We start from the raw sequence: 15,541 nt of genomic DNA on the forward strand, positions 1-15,541 counted from the left end.
TAGCACCGAGTAATTAGTGGGTTTGTCCCAATCCACATTGGGCAAGGTAAGGAATCACAAATCACTTGTGGTTTTATGTATATAAAGAACCCTAAGTATTAATTTTATGAATTAATTGTGTATAGCTTGATTATTGTGATTTTGGGAGCTTTTGGATTTGAGTTGGTGGCCTTTGGTGATTGTTGGTGGCCTGGATTGTGTTGGAAAGCTTGTTGGTGATCATTGTTGTGCTCATTTTGGGTTAAGGACATATTGAGAATTGGCCAAGGTATGATTTCGGTTTCCTCTATGTAGTATATAATATTCATGGACACTTAGGCTAGTGACCCATACGATAGGTTTGGATTTATGTGGTTGCTGATGATGGTTGGTTGATGTTGTATATTGAATTGATATTGTTATGTTGAGAAATAATGATGTTGAGATATGATACTTGATGATTTTGAATGATTGTATATTTTTGGATATTGATATAAAGCATGAATGAGAATTGATAGAGATAAAGTGATGATTGTTGAATGTGTTGGTGGAGGATTGATTTTAGAGTCATATATTTGATGTTGAGGTTGAGGATGATGAAATGTGAAGGAAATGTAGTAAGTTGGGTGTAATATGACACAAAGGGTAAATTATGGTGAAAAATGGACTTTGAAATGGCTTTATTTGGTTTTGGTTGGTTTAAGTTGTGAAATTGAGAAATTTGGTAAATTGTGAACTTTTGGCAAAAGTTGGTTTTGAGTGAACTTTGTCTGATCATAACTCATGCCTCGGTTTTCAAAATTGATTGAAATTTGTTTGAAATTAAAGCTTATTGAAAACTCTTCGAAACGATATAAAGTTTGTAAAATTTGGAATTTTGTAAAGGAAGTTAGGATCAATCAAAGTTTGGTGTTAAAATCTGAAATTCTGCAAAGTTGCAGAATTTTATGATTTCTGGTATGTGCGCACGCACAGCCTTGTGCGCACGCACAACCCTGCGAAAATTTTAACCTGTGCGCACACACAGACCTGTGCATACGCACAGGCAGGGAAAGGCTTTCTGTTTACAGTGCTAGCACAGCTTGTGCGTGCGCACACGTTAGGAAGGTTAGTCTATTGAGGGCGCTAGCACAGGTTGTGCAAGCGAACAGACATTGTGAATTTTGGCACCTGTGCGTACGCACACCTCTATGCGTACACACACATTTTAAAACTTCTCTAGGGCGTGCGAGCGCACACCCCTGTGCGTACGCACACGCCCTGTTTCTCAAATTTAAACTTTATTTTCAACTATTTCACCTTGCCAACAAGATTGTAAGCTTTTGTGACACCATTTTAAGGCTTTTGGGTTTAATTTTGGGCATGAGAAAATGGGAAATAACCTAAGGGTTTAATTGATGATTATTATGAAAAATTAGAAAACGTAGGCTTAGGTTTCGGGTGTACTGAGGATGTGTGATGGTATGTGGAGGATGATTGATATATGAAATGAGAACTGATGAACTATTGAGTTTGGAATTGAAATATGAATTGACAGTGGTTGAGATGAGTCGAGGACTCGAATGTTCAAACATGAATCATTGATGTATTGAAAATGTTTTCTGAAAAATGACTGAGATATTGTTTTATACTCCTATTGTTGATACGTTATGCGCCTGGCAGGGACGGGGTTAGATCCCGCCTATCGAGGTAGCGGCGGCGGCGTAAGGGCGGTGGTTCGTCCTGCTTGCGTTGAAATGTGAGGTCAGTGGCAAAAGTATCCCGGTCGCATCCCTTCGGATCAATAGAGTATGTAGGCAGAAAACCTTGGACAGTGATCCGAGCGCTATATCTCGGGGGTTCCCAAATGATGATTCCGAAGGGCGACATCTCCATGGAGATGTGTCGGGTTGGCAGTTGAACTGACAATGTGATATCACAGCCAATAGGACAGGCATTCATCATATGCATTTTCTTTCTGTTTGTTTGCTTTGCCGACTTTTAATTGTATTCCTAAATAAATAACATGCCTATTTGCTTTCTTGAATTACTTGCCTTATATGCTTCTACTTGTGTTTTACTTGCATTGAAATTTACTGTGCTTTCTACTGGGATTGAGGAGGTTCGGGAGGCGGTGGCGATGGGATCGCATGGAGGATAGGTTGGTGAAGGCTGTGAGACAGCGGTGTTTGGTTAGATTAGAAATCCCCTAAGATAGAGTACCCTATTTAATTATGTTAAGATTTATATAATTATGCTTATCTGTTTTAGTATGCCTTAAGATTGAAATCTTGTGATGGATATAAAGTCTAGGATTGCCTTTGGCGTCCCGGGGTCTTATATCCTACATCACTGGGCACTATTACCATACTGAAAACCTTCGGTTCTCATACCATATTTCTGTTATGTTTTTCAGATGCAGGTCGCAACCCACTTCGGTGAGTTGTTTGGATGGTGACAGCAGCGGAGGATCCTATTACTCTTGGAGTCTTTTTGGTTTATTTTGTTTATGCATCTCTCACTTTTGTATTTTGCTTTGCTTAGAGGCATATATTTGAGAGAGAACAAAACATGTATAAGCTGTTTTTACTGTCAGATTTTTGTTGGTTTGTATATATGACTAGCCGGCTTAAACTCCGCAATCCCTGGCTAGATTATTATGATATTATACTCCTTATCTTTTGTTATATCACATCTGTTTCTTGTGCTTTAAGATAGCAGCTTTGTTAGTACATTTTGTGCTTTTTAAATCCTATTTTTGAGCTATATTATTTATCGGGCTTCTAGATTATATTATTTCTTCTATATATTATATGTATGAGCTTAGAACTGTCGTAACCTTTGATTAACCTTTGCTTTACGACACGAGGTAAAGCTTAGGCTAATTAGGGTGTTACCGGGCGGCTGCAAGGAGGGAGTGAAGCTTAGTGAGAGATTGAGAATTGGGGTAAAAGCAAGGTTCTGAAAACTGAACCGGTCATTGAACCGTTTTAATTACTGGTTTACTGTTTTATTGGTCTAACCGGTTCAACTGAGGTTCATCCAAAAAAAAACCGTTTTATAATAAAAAATAAATTATAAATAACCACCATAAAACATAAATATAGTCTATATAAACCTTAAAATGTCTTTCAAATTAAAAGCATTATATGAGTATCATCAACCAGAGTATTATAATCTTATCAAAATACAAACTCAAAAGTTAAATAACAGTAAAAAAATGCTAATTTACAAAGAATAAATATGCTAATAATCATATATCCTAGAGAGATTCCCACCAACATACATAAGAATTAATTTACAAAGAATAAATATGCTAATAATCACATTCTATTTTATCTACACAATTTCATTTATGCAAGTGTTTCGCAGTAAGAAGGCAATAATAATCCATCATATGTAAGTCCAAACAAGCAGCAAATCAAAAGAGTAAATAAATGAAAGAAATATAAAAGCAAGTATATATACCTCAAAAAATCCCTCATGTAAACAATGAGAACCATGTTTATTTATGATAAGTTGCTTGCAAGAAATTAAAATGTGCAGATACACCGATAGAGTAGGTAGAAAGAGATATAGAGAGTAGACTAAAAAAGTCTAATTTAGTGATTAAACTGCAGCATTCAACAAAGTAGCAAGACCTCTTTTGCAATTAAACTCAACATAATCACTGAGCCAAACCTTTTCAAAACATAACAATTATCAAAATTTATCACAATCTAAACTCATATCTAACAAACAGCTCAAAATTTTAGGCCATCAACAACACATGCAACAAAGATCAAACAAATCATCAAATTGCTGTGTATAATAATAACAATGCATGTTGCAATTGCTCAGAAACATTCTTTTAACTTTAACAAAATCTTCATTCAACTCAAGAGCGGGATAATAAATCTTAAATCTTCCTTAGCAAATCCCAATCAGCCATAATACTAAATTGTACCTTCTGATTTGGCAACTAATAAAATATAACAGAGAAATAAAATCTGAAAAAAACCAGAATTAAAGACATAAATCAGCAACAGAACAAATAAATTAGAAAAAATTCATTGAATGAGTCAAAAGCATAGAATGAATCCTAAACCAGAATTAATAAAAAAACAGAACAAAAAATTCAAAGTAAAACCAAAGAATCAAGAACAACCCAATCAAAGAACAAATCAGAATCAACAATGGGGAGGACTATAGAAGAATAAAATTAAATCAGAATTAAACTAACAATCAGAATAAAAAAGTTCAGAATAAAAACAAATCAGAATCAAGCTGAGGCTCCATTACAATTTCAAATGCAAGGAAGGATGACGGCGCTGGAAACAGAGAGATGGCGACGGAGGCAGGAATAGAGATGGCACCGGCGACGGTGGAACAGAGCATCGCGACGGAGGCAGGAGGCGAGCCCAGCGACTATGCTTCCACTGCTAAAAGTCTGAGACGTTAGCTGAGTGAGGGACCGAGTGAGCTTCGAAGCACCAACCGGCGACGGCATCAAGAGCAGTCTGGCGACTGAAAGAAAGGGAGGGACTGAGCTTGCCGGCGTTGAGAGGAACGACCAACCCGAGGGTGATGGGAGGGACGACGGAAGGTGTGCTGCTGAATCGTTGGAGAGTTCGAGTGAGTTAGGGTTGGTAACTGGTAAGGGTTGGGGGTGTTTTCACTTTTCATCATTTTTGGGCAAAGTAAAAAACCGGCCGGGTTCCGGTTCAGTTTGACTGACCGGTTATCAGCCAGTTTAGCGGTTCAAAAATGGTTTTCATTTGTTCCGATTTGGCATATAACAGAACCATAATTCTTATCATTTTGTGGTTCAACCGGTTCAAACCGATTTTCAGAACATTGGGTAAAAGGGTTAAAGGACGTTGTTTTTTGGGTTTGGAGTATGAATAAAAAGATTCAAACTTGACCTGGTTCAATTTTTAAAAAACTGGTTGGGGTCATCAATTTTTATCAAAGCAGGTAGGTCCAGTCTAGGACTGGCAATGCATACCCTACCCGCGGGTATCCAGTCCGACCGTTCGGGTAGAGTAGGCTACCCGACCAGCTGCGAGTAAGGTAGAGATCGATCCGGGTATACTTGCGGATAGGGTAGGGTACGAGTTTATGGTGTACCCTACCCTACCCTACTAATGGGATGGTTATCATCGGTTAGGAATTTCACATAAATAATCTCGTCGAAATATGGTTCCAATCGACAAACAATCCTCAATCAAAGTTTAATTTTGAATGTCACAAGTTCAACCCAATAAAAAATAACCGAGAGTATTAGTCCCGGGTTGTTCTCCCTAGGAGTTACAATCGAGTGCTCAATTATTGGTTATGAGTTTCACGGGGTTAGGTTGATAAAGAAGCGACAAATTTAATGACAAGAAATTTGAATGACAATAAAGTAAAGAAAGCAATTAAAGATAACAAATACTAAAAAGAGACATTCATGGCAAGGATTAAGAATCTAGGTTTTCTATCCTAGACATTAATCATAACACAATAATTAGCAAGAGATAATCCTAATTCGTTATTTCCAACATCAGGAGAAAATCAAATAAGACTAGCTAATCTCAATCCATAAGTCCTAATCAACTTACTAATTGAATTAGCAAGAGATTAGAGTCAATGGAAACAATATTAACTAACAATTCTAGATCACCAACATAAGTTGGATATTACTGACTCAAGAGCACCTAATTTCTCTTTCCAAGTCAAGAATGCTCAAAATCTACTCTAAGCCTAAGCCAAGCATTTTATCAAACACTTGGTGTGCATAAAAAGAAAAGCATATTAAATTGCAAGAAATATAAAATCTACAACTACTAATTGCAAGAAAATAGTAACATTAACTCAATTAAACATCAAGGAGACATAAAACATAAATTGTATTAATAGAAATTAAAATCAACAAAGTGTCATAAACATAAAGGCAACAAAATAAAGAAAATGACAAGTAAAACTAAAAGAGCAAAGATGTAAGAATAATAAATTGCAAAGAAAAATAAATCAAAACAAGAATTTAAACCTAAATTTAAGAGAAAACTAAACTAAGAACCCTAATTCTAGAGAGAAAAAGGATCTCCTCTCTCTAGAACCCTAAAACATGGTCCTAAGCTACACTAATTGCTCTCCCCCCTCCCCCAATTGTTCCCTCTTGAATTCTGCATCAAATATCTTCAAAAATAAGTTGGATTTGGGCCTGGATGGCTCAAAAATCGCCCCCAATATTTTTGCCTTTAATGAGGTCATGTGCTGCTTGTCACGTGTACGTGTGGGTGGTGTCGCTTTAACAGATTTCCTCCCACGTGTACGCGTGAGTGACACGCATGCGTGGCCTTGATTCCAGCAAATCCTCATTTCTTTATGAATTCTCCACTTTGCATGCTTTCCTCTTCATTCTTCAATCCAATATTTGCCTTCTAAACCTGAAATCACTCAACAAACATATCAAGACATCGAGTGGAATCAAAGTGAATTAAATTTAGCAAATTAAAGGCCCAAAAAGTATGTTTTTCACTCTTAAGCACAAGTTAGGAGAGATTCACAAAACCATGTTATTTCATTGAATAAATGTGATAAGTTGATAAAATTCTCTAAATTCAACACAAGATAAACCCTAAAAATGGGGTTTATCACCTTCCTGCACCCCAAATATAACACATATTTTTATAAAAACTAGGTATATAGTGAAGAAAGTGAGATTTGAATGATGAGCGGATATTTTATATGCTTTCTGGCATCATTTTTATATTGTTTCAGTTATAGTTTATTTAAGTTTCATTATATTTTCATAGGTTTTAGTGAAAAATTCACATTTTTGGATTCTACTTTAAGTTGTTGTGTTTTCTGATTATTTCAGATAATTTTTGGCTAAAATTGAGAAGTTTTGGCAAAGTCCGATTCAGAGGCAAGGAAAGCATAGCAGATGCTGTTAGATTCTAACCTCGATGCACTCAAACGAGCATTTCTGGAGCTACAGAGATCCAAATTATGCATTCTCAACGGTGTTGGAAAGATAACTTTTAGAGCTTTGCATCGATACATAATGGTCAATTCTTTTCGTCGAAGAAGCCTACCTATTATGGGCGTTGAACGCCCAAGAACTACCCCCTTTCCCGCGTTCAACGCCCAAGAACTACCCCATTTCTGGCGTTCAACACCCCAAAGGAACTCAAGCCAGCGTTGAACGCCCACCAAAAAGCATAAGGCAATGTGGATCAACCCCCTAACGGGATTTCAATGCCCATTCCTCAAGTTGGACGCCAAGCTCAGCCCAAGTACTCAACCAAAGTGGGCCCGAGAGTGGACTTTCGCACCTTTAGTCTAGTCTATCATACTTTTGTACTTCTTAGCTATTAGATTATTATATATAGAACAAAGATCACCACTATCAGAGATCTTTGCCCATTTGCACGTTTTACTATTACTTTCTGTAAGTTATGAGCTATTAAACCTCCTAAGTTAGGGTTAGGAGCTCTGCTGATTCTCATGGATTAATAATATTACAGTTTCTATTTTAATATGTCTGATTCTATTCTCTTATGCATTCCCGTTCTTTATCTCATGAATTGAGGATGAACTGTGACATTCATCCTTGTTCTACTTGGGTTCCGTGCAAGTCCTGACCCGAATAGAATTGAGCTAAAGCTAGAGATTGCATTGCGGATTCCAAGAGCGTACCTGGGCAACTTTGGATATGTGACATAAAGTCCTGTTGATCGTGGGTTAATGCGGTCTCTGTGGCATTAAGGCTAGAGTCAGAGAAGCACGATTCCCTGATCTGGAAGATCTGACCTTGTCTGTGGAGTTTTGAGTAGGATCGCGAAGGAGAGTGGATTGCTTAGGGCTTCACCTTCGGCCATAGTGGGAAGCCATGAGTTAACTTGATGAGAGGACATGAGTTTCTCGAATATGGTGGACTGCTATGGTTTAGAAGAGATTAACTTAATGAGTGGACATGAGTTAATCACTTACGGCTGCCATTGAATGAATCATTCGTTATTGAAGTAGACAATAAGAAAAGTTAATCCGGAAAGAATACGCATCTCCAAAACCTTAACTGAATCTCTATCACTATTTTCACACTAACCTGGTATTTCATTTTTTACTATTTTATTTATGCTTTCAAACAAACAGCCATCTTTTCTAATCGCATGACTAAAACCTACAAGATAGCCATTGCTTGCTCAATCCAACAATCTCCGTGGGATTCGACCCTCACTCACCTGAGGTATTACTTTGACGACTCGATGCACTTGCCGGTTCATCTGTGCAAAACTTACGGAGTTCAATTTCGTGCACCAAGCTTTTGGCGCCATTGCCAGAGATTGTTCGAGGTTGACAAACTACCGGACTATCTTGTTGCTTAGATTAAGTGCTTTTTATGGTTTAGTTACTCTTTTAATTGGGTCTTTTGTATTCTTCTTCAAAAATTTTTCATAACCTTTTCTTTTCTTTAGAAATCCTTATCTTTTGTTTGAGTCTTGTGTCAGTTTTTAAGTTTAGTGTCCCTCTTGTTTTCTTTAATTTTCAAAATTATTCTTGGTTGTTCTTTTTAGTATTCAAATTGTTCTTGTTAATTTCTTTGTTTGATCTAAAAAAATTTTAAGTTTGGTGTCTTTTGGTGTTTTTTTTCTTTCAATTTTCGAAAACTAGTATCATTTGATCTTAAATTTCTAAGTTTGGTGTCTTTTAGTTGTTTTTCTTTTTTTTAATTTTTGAAAATCCAAAAAAATATTTTCTTTATCTTTATTCAAATTTTCAAAATCCTAGCTATCTTTTATTATCTTGATTTAAAAATTTTAAGTTTGGTGTTTTCTTGTTAGTAAAGTTTAATTTTTAAATTTTAAATCTTATCTTTTCAAATCTTTATCTTATCTTTTGTTTATCTTTTTTTAAATTTCAAATATCTTATTTTAATTTCGAATTTCAAAATCAAATCTTTTCAAATTTCAACATCTTTTTTAAATCTTTATCATATCTTTTTACTTTAAATCTACAAAAGTTTAAATTTCAAATTCTTATCTTTTTAAATCTTTATCTTATCTTTCTTTCTTTTTTTTAAACTTACTTATCTTATCTTCTTTTTAAATCTAAAACTTTTAAATTTTAATTCTCTACTTTCTTTTAAAAATTGAATTTCAAAATCAAATCTTTTATTTTCAATTCTTGTTGGTTAGTTAGTTACTTGTTTTACCTTATTCTCTTTCTATTTCCTTTCTCTTTCTTCTTTTTCAAAACCTCCTAACTACTTTCTCTTTCTTATTTTTTGAAAATTTCATCTCTCTTTCCCTCTCTATTTTCGAAAATATCTCCTCTTTTCTCTCTATTGATTTTCAAAAATGATCCTTATTAAATGACATCTTCTTTTCTTTTCCTCTTGATCTATCTCTCTAACAAAGGACCTCTATACTCTGACATGGAGAATCTTTTCTTCTACTCTTCTTGCATTCTTTTTTTTTTATTTATGAGCAGGAACAAGGATAAAGAACCTCTCTTTGATCTTGATCTTGAACCTGAGAGGACTCTAAGGAGGTGTTTACAACAAGTTAGAGCACAGCACTCCGGAGGAAACCTCACAGAGCTTTTCAAATAAGAAGCTAAGAGTACAGACATGGCAATGACCCTAATGACAGAGGAGACGTAAGGAAGGTCCTAAGTGACTTTACTGCACCCACTTCCAATTTCTATAGGCGCAGCATCTCTATACCTGCCATTAGTGCAAATAATTTTGAGTTGAAGCCTCAACTGGTCACTCTAGTTTAACAGAACTGCCAGTTTCATGGACTTCCACAAGAAGATCCCAACAGATTCATTTTTGATTTCTTACAGATTTGTGATACTGTCAAGACTAATAGAGTGGATCCAGAGATTTACAAGCTTATGCTTTTCCCTTTTGCTGTAAGGGACAAAGCTACGTTATGGCTGGATTCTTAGCCCAAGGAAAGCCTAGACTCTTAGGAGAAGGTGGTCAATGCATTCTTGACCAAGTTCTTTCTACTTCAGAAGCTGAGCAAGCTTAGGGTGAAAGTTCAAACCTTCTGACAGAAAGAGGGTGAACCCCTCTACGAAGCATGGGAGAGGTACAAACAACTGATCAGTAGGTGCCCTCCTAACATGATTTTGGACTGGACCATGCTAGATATCTTCTATGATGGTCTTTTTGAGATGTCCAAAATGGCATTGGACCACTTTGCTAGTGGATCACTCCACTTGAAGAAAATGCCTGAAGAGGCACAGGAACTCATTGACATGGTTGTAAATAACCAATTCATGTACACTTCTGAGAGAAATCCTGTGAATAATGGGGTAGCTCAGAAGAGGGGAGTCCTAGAGGTTGACACTCTGAATGCCATATTGACTCAGAACAAGATCCTGACCCAACAGGTCAATATGATCTCTCAGCATCTGACTGGATCGCAAGCTGCAGCTGACAACACTCAAGAAGCTTCCTATGAAGGGAATGCCTATGATCCAGATCAATCCATGATAGAAGAGGTTCACTATATCAGAAATTCCTCAGGGAATCCCAACAAGGAGCCTTATGGAAACACCTACAACTCATCATGGAGGAATCATCCCAACTTTTCATGGAGGGATCAACAGAAGCCTCAGCAAGGCTTCAATAACAACCAAGGTGGAAGAAACTAAAATAGGTTCAATAACAGACTATTCCCACCTTCTTAGTAACAGATGGAGACTTCTAAGCAGAGCCTCTCTGACTTAGCCCCTATAGTCTCCGATTTCTCTAAGACCACTCACAGTTTCATTACTGAAACAAGATCCTCCATAAGGAATCTGGAGGTACAGATTGGTCAACTAAGTAAGAGGATCTCTGAGATCCCTTCTAACACTCTCCCAAGTAACGCTGAAGTAAACCCAAGAGAAGAGTGCAAAGCCCTCAGTATGAAAACTAAGGCCGAATCTGCAGAGGACCTTCTGGAGTTGAATTCCAGCAAGGGAGTAGCTAGGCGTTCAACGCCCAAAGAGGGACAAGTTCTGGCGTTGAACGCAACAATGGGAGTAGCTGGGCATTCAACGTCCACTAAGTACCCCCTTGTTGAAAAACTAAAAGAAACCAGAACTCATAAGGAGACCATAGAGGTTCCCTTGAATTCCTTGTTGTGGATTATAGTTTGAAGATTACCCCTCCTCTAATGAGGAAGAGGAAACTAGGGAAGAGAAAGTTGCTTAGTACTTGGGAATTCTGATGAAGCTGAATGCCAAATTATTTGGAACAGAGACTTTGGAAGACGAACCTCCAGTGCTCACCAAGGAACTCAATGCCTTGGTTAAGCAGAAACTACCTCAAAAGCTGCCGAATTCCGGACGCTTCCTAATCCCTTGCACCATAGGGACAATTACCTTTGAGAAGGCTTTATGCGATCTAGGGTCAAGAATAAACCTCATGCCTCTCTCTGTAATGGAGAGGCTGGAAATTTTTTACGTGCAAGCTGCAAGGATCTCGTTAGAGATGGCAGAAAAGTCACTGAAAAAGGCTTATGGTTTAGTAGAAGATGTCTTAGTAAATGTTGAAAACTTTTACATCCCTACAGATTTTATAATCTTAGATACTGGTGAGGACGAGGATGAATCCATCATCCTGGGAAGACCTTTCCTAGCCACTGCCAATGGCATAATTGACGTTCTGTAGTTATGGGAAGATCACATCTTGTTCAAGATGTCTAAACCTAACTCCCTCCCTAAAGGCGAGACAACTATGCAATACTTAATGTTCCAACCCTATTTCTTTGTGTAGAGCTTTACAGAGCCCCCAGACACCAAATCTAAATTTGGTGTTGAGAAACCACCATTAAGCACTGAGAATAAAGGCACTAAGAAAAAGGTACCTAAAGGCTGGAGGGCTAAGAAAATCCTGACTTAAGGCCTCTCACCTGGCATGAGAGTTGTCTTCACAGATAGCCCAGTTATTCCGCACACTGTGAACCAGATCCTGTCTCTAGAACACGTGGAGCTCATACATGAGAGCACAGGAAGGAAGTTCACCATAAGGGGTGAAATTCTGATCCCCTATCCATCCCCGTAAATGGGCTGACCATCAAGCTAGTGACGTTAAAGAAGCGCTTGTTGGGAGGCAACCCAACCATAACTAGAGTATTTCTATTTTTCTTTAAGTTTATTTCTATTCTAGTAATATTAGTATATTTTCATAGTTGTTTCTTTAAGTTTGTGATCATGTACAGTAGTCAGAGACAGAGACATTCTGAGATAGAAACAGAACACCCTGAAGTAAACCCCTTGCTGGCGTTGAACGCCAGACAAGGAGGTAGGAGGGGCGTTTAATGCCCCATATAGGTAAGAAAGCTGGCGTTGAACGCCAAGGAAGGAGTGCCTTAGGCATTCAACGCCAAGAGGGAGCAGCTTTGCTGGCGTTGAACGCTAGAATAAGACCATTCTGGGCGTTCAACGCCCTACATAGAGCAAGAAGCTGGCGTTGAATGCCAGCCAGGGAGCAGAGGCTAGGCGTTTAACGCCTACAAGGGGGCAGGGAATTTGAATTCCCTAGTCTCTCAGGATCAGTGTGTTCCACAGAATCTCCACCTATCCCACCTTCTTATCTCTCTTACTTTGCCTCTTCCCTACACACACTCTTCCCCATACACCCTTAACCAATCACATCCACATCACATTTTTCTCTTCCCAACACCCTTCATCCCTTCCATTCATCAATTCCCACAAACCACACCCATTTCAAATTTAAACTTTCCCAACCCTCTCCCATCCCTATAAATAACCTTTCCTATAACCCTTCAACCACACCCCTCATACATACTAGCCCCCACTTGGCCGAACCTCTCTCTCCCTCTATCTCCACTTTTTTTTCTTCTACTCTCTTCTTCTTGTTTGCTCATATTTGCTCAAAGACGAGCAAAGTTCTTAAGTTTGGTGTTGCAAAAGCTTTGCTTTTTGACTTCTACCATCCTTAAGTATGGCACCAAAGTCTGGTGAAACCTCAAGAAAGAAGAAGGAAAAGGCCATTGCCTCCACTTCCGAATCTTAGGAAATTGAGAGATTCATCATTAAGGCTCATCAATACCACTTCTATGAAGTAGTGGCAAAGAAAAGGGTGATCCCTGAAGTCCTCTTTAGGCTAAAAAAGGATGAGTATCCGGAGATCTAACAAGAAATCCGGAGAAGAGGTTGGGAAGTTCTGACCAATCCTATCCCAAAGTTGGGATCTTAATGGTGTAAGAGTTTTATGCCAATGCTTAGGTTACCAAAAATCATGACACTAGTGTGAACCCTTATCCCAAAAATTGGCGCACCATGGTCCGAGAGTGACTCTTGGATTTCAACCCGAAAAGTATCAGGTTGGCGCTCAATCTACCACAAATGGTAAGAGACCCACACTCTTACACTAGAAGGGTCAACACTGACCAAAGGCTAGACCAAGTGCTTGCGGACATTTGTGTGGAAGGAGCACAGTGGAGAAGGGATGCTCAAGGCAAGCCTTCCCAACTAAGAAGTCTTGACCTCAAGCCCGTAACTAGAGGATGGTTGGAATTTATCCAACGCTCTATTATCCCTACTAGCAACCGATCCGAAGTGACCATTGACTGAGCCATCATGATTTATTGCATCATGCTTGGGAATGAGGTGGAGGTACATGAGGTGATACCTCAAGAACTGTACAAGATGGCAGACAAAACCTCCACCCAAGCAAGGTTGGCATTCCCTCATCTCATATGTCACTTATGCAATTCAGCTGGAATTGTCATAGGAGACATCCCCATTGAGGAGGACAAGCCCATCACTAAAAGAAGGATGGAGCATGTTAGAGAGCCGGCACATGGACCACAGTAAGAGCATGTGGAGCCGCCTCAACAAGAAATCCCGGAAATGCCTCAAGGAATGTATTTTTCTCCCCAAAATTTTTGGGATCAACTGAGGTTAGACCACCAAGAGCAGACCACCATCCTCCATGAAATAAGAGAAGATCAAAGAGTTATGAGGGAGGAGCAGCAAAAGCAAGGACGAGACATAGAGGAGCTTAAACATCCCATTTGATCCACTAGAGGGAGCAGTAGCCGCCGTCATTAGGGTGGTCACATTTCATTACCCCCTTACTTATATTATTTGCCTATTTTCCATTGTATTTCATTGTCTATTTCCTGTTTCTAGTGCATGATCATCTTTGTTTATGTCTTAAGGGTATAAAATATTCCATGTATCTCTCACCATGCTTAAAAGAAAAATTTTATTTGAAAAAGAGAAGTAAGATGCATGAACTCGAGTTATATAATAAGAATGGTCCAATTATTTTGATGTGGTGGCCCTTGCTTTTACTTTCTGAATGCAATTAACAGTGCATATTTGATGTTGAAGTTAAGTGTATTGGCTCTTGAAAGAATGATGAAAAAGGAGAAGTATTATTGGTAATCTGAAAAATTCCAAAAAAAAATTGATTCTTGAAGCAAGAGAAAGCAGTAAAAAGAAAAAGAGAAAAAGAAAGCAAAAAAAAAAAAATAAGAGAGAAAAAGAAAAGGAAAAATCCAATAGCTCTTAATACCAAAAGGCAAGAGCAAGGATCTAAGGCTTTGAGTATCAATAGTTAAGAGGGCCTAAAAAAAATAAAACCTTGGCCTAAAAAGTTCAAATGAGCTCCTTCCCCTAACTAAATGCTTGTGGTATGAAGGTGTCAAGTGAAAAGCTTGAGATTGAGCAGTTAAAGTCGTGATCCCAAAAGCAAAAGAGTGTGCCTAAGAACTCTGGGTACTACTGTCTGGGGATTCTAACAAAGCTGAATCACAATCCAATTGGGTTCACCCAGTTAAGTGCCTGTGGCATTTATGTATCCGGTGGTAATACGGGAAAACAAAACGCTTAGGGTCATGGCCAGGCTAAAAAAAGAAGCTATGTTCAAGAATAAAAAAGAATTAAACTAAGAGAGTCAATAATATCATCCGGATTCTGAATTCCTAAAGACACCAACATTTCTGAGCTTCAAAGGATAGTGAGATGCCAAAACTGTTCAGAAGTAAATGGCTACTAGCCCCACTCATCAATTGGAACTGAGCTTCACTGAAAACTCTGAGATTTATTGTATCCTTCTCTTCTTTCTGATCCTACTTTGTTTTTGGTTGCTTGGGGACAAGCAACACTTTAAGTTTAGTGTTCTGATGAGCTATTTTATATGCTTTTTGGCATCATTTTCATATTGTTTTAGTTATGTTTTGTTTAAGTTTCATTATATTTTCATAGCTTTTAGTACAAAATTCACATTTTTGGATTCTACTTTGAGTTGTTGTATTTTCTTATGATTTCATGTAATTTCTGGCTAAAATTGAGGAGTTTTGGCAAAGTCCGATTCAGAGGCAAGGAAAGCATAGCAAATGCTATCAGATTCTGACCTCTCTGCACTCAAACTAGCATTTCTCGAGCTACAGAGGTCCAAATGATGCGATCTCAATGATGTTGGAAAGCTAACTTTTAGAACTTTCCAGCAATATATAATAATTTATACTTTTCTTTGAAGGAGCCTACCATTTTAGGCATTGAACACCCAAGAACTATCCCCTTTCTGGCGTTCAACGCCCCAAAGGAACTCAAGCCAGCGTTGAACGCCCAAACACCCCCT

At 38.1% G+C, this 15,541-nt stretch overlaps 1 non-coding gene across 1 annotated transcript; it reads right to left on the reverse strand.

The window, feature by feature from the left end:
* Nucleotides 1-9,957: 9,957 nt before the first annotated feature.
* LOC112725671 (small nucleolar RNA R71) lies at nucleotides 9,958-10,066 on the reverse strand. Its single transcript, XR_003164763.1, has one exon. It is a non-coding gene; the product is annotated as a small nucleolar RNA R71 (small nucleolar RNA).
* Between the last annotated feature and the right edge of the window lie 5,475 nt (nucleotides 10,067-15,541).

Source organism: Arachis hypogaea, chromosome 11 (genome assembly GCF_003086295.3).
Source record: "Arachis hypogaea cultivar Tifrunner chromosome 11, arahy.Tifrunner.gnm2.J5K5, whole genome shotgun sequence".
Lineage (NCBI taxonomy): Eukaryota > Viridiplantae > Streptophyta > Magnoliopsida > Fabales > Fabaceae > Arachis > Arachis hypogaea.